Source organism: Octopus bimaculoides, chromosome 10 (assembly GCF_001194135.2).
Source record: "Octopus bimaculoides isolate UCB-OBI-ISO-001 chromosome 10, ASM119413v2, whole genome shotgun sequence".
Lineage (NCBI taxonomy): Eukaryota > Metazoa > Mollusca > Cephalopoda > Octopoda > Octopodidae > Octopus > Octopus bimaculoides.
This window is the reverse complement of record NC_068990.1, coordinates 35,320,894-35,322,732: the sequence shown is the minus strand read 5'-3', so window position 1 is coordinate 35,322,732 and position 1,839 is coordinate 35,320,894.

Here is a 1,839-nt window from a genome sequence, read left to right as displayed (position 1 = left end):
TACATATATGTGTATAAATGTATGTGTTTCCGTGTGTGACATAGTGCCTGTGCGTATATACGTATATGTGTATATGTGTATATGTGTATATATATATGTATACATATATATATATATATAATTGTATGCATGTATGTATGTATGTATGTATGTATGTGTGTATGTATATATGTATGCATGTATACGAGTGCGCCTGTTATTCCTCATTGTAATGTAATTTGAATAGGTGCGGCTATACGCACAGCAACATGTATATATTCACACATATATACACAGAGACTGATACAAGAGAAGCACTTCTAGCAAGATTTACACGGATGATTATTTTGTGCACAAAAGTATCGCCATGATGAGAAGTTGCTTTTGCGAAATGAAGACAAAACAGTTACTAATCATGGGTTTAATGTTAAACTATCGTTAAAATGTTATGAAGAAATAATTCGCTTATATTTACAGTAATCTTATAAAGAAAGCTTACCGGCTTTTCTAATCTTGTTTAATAAGAGAGAAGGCAGTTTTCACTGCATTGGAAATCATGAGTAACATCGCGTACACACATACACGCATACAAACACATACACACGCACACACACACAAACGCACACACATACACACATACACACACACACACATACACATACACACAGAAATATACATACGCACGCATACTCACACATATACATGCATAGACGCGCACAAATACATATATGTACATGTATGAATCTCTGAATATATATGTGATGCAGAATGACTCACTTTTATTAGCTTAAAACTTGTTGTGCTATAAGATGTCTGTACTGAAGGCTGAGTCAGGTTTTTTCATATATGTGAAACAGCTGTAAATTAATAGAAGTAATTACGTACTACTGCTTCTGTATCAGCCATCAATTGATATATAAGTATGTATGTATATATAAGTGTGTGTGTATGTGCGTGTGCATATATGTATATATATATATATATATATATATATATATATATATATATATATGTGTGTGTGTGTGTGTGTGTGTGTGTGTGTGTGTGTGTGTGTGTGTGTGTGTGTGTGTGTGTGTGTGTGTGTATACAGGGTGTCTCAAAAGTTTTAATTTTTAATAACTTTACAAATATATGCATGACATATATATATATGTTTTTCAAAAATGTTATTGCTTTCTATACTTACATTTGAAAAAGTCTCAATGACTGAAACCGGGACTGAAATGTTTTTATAAAATTATTCTAGCATTTTCTACATTTTCTACCGATGTAACTGCATAACTAGACATTTCCCTGATCATTTATCTTCCGAGGACGAGACGTTGCGCTTGAAATATAAAGGTTTCGCTAAACTTACCGCACTGTCAGAAGCATAGTACCACCATCGAGTTTCCAGGAAGCACGAAGATGAGCGGCTCCATCCAACTCGCTACTTCATCAAAAGCAATACAGAAAAGAATCCAAAACACGAACTGGAAGGCGCTGTCTTGTACTAAAGATCCCGACTATTCCATCTCGAATAAGGTCCAAAGATTGTAACAGTTCTTGATTCAGGGGTCCACGTTCCTTCAACATTCTACCAGAGAACCTCAGAGATTTCTGAAGTGTAGATGCGAAGGGTTCCAAAGTACGTCTTGACAAATTTTTATCTGAAATAACAGATGAAACCATATCGCGGCAGGAAGCACGAATATGAGCGGTTCCATCCATCTCGCTTCTTCATCAAAACCAGCACGGAAGAGAAGCCAAAACTCACTAAAAGTGGGTGTTCCAGCATGGCCTTACCCTCCGAGTGAAACTAGTAAAATATGAAAGGTAACACACACACACACACACACACACACGCATATATATATATAT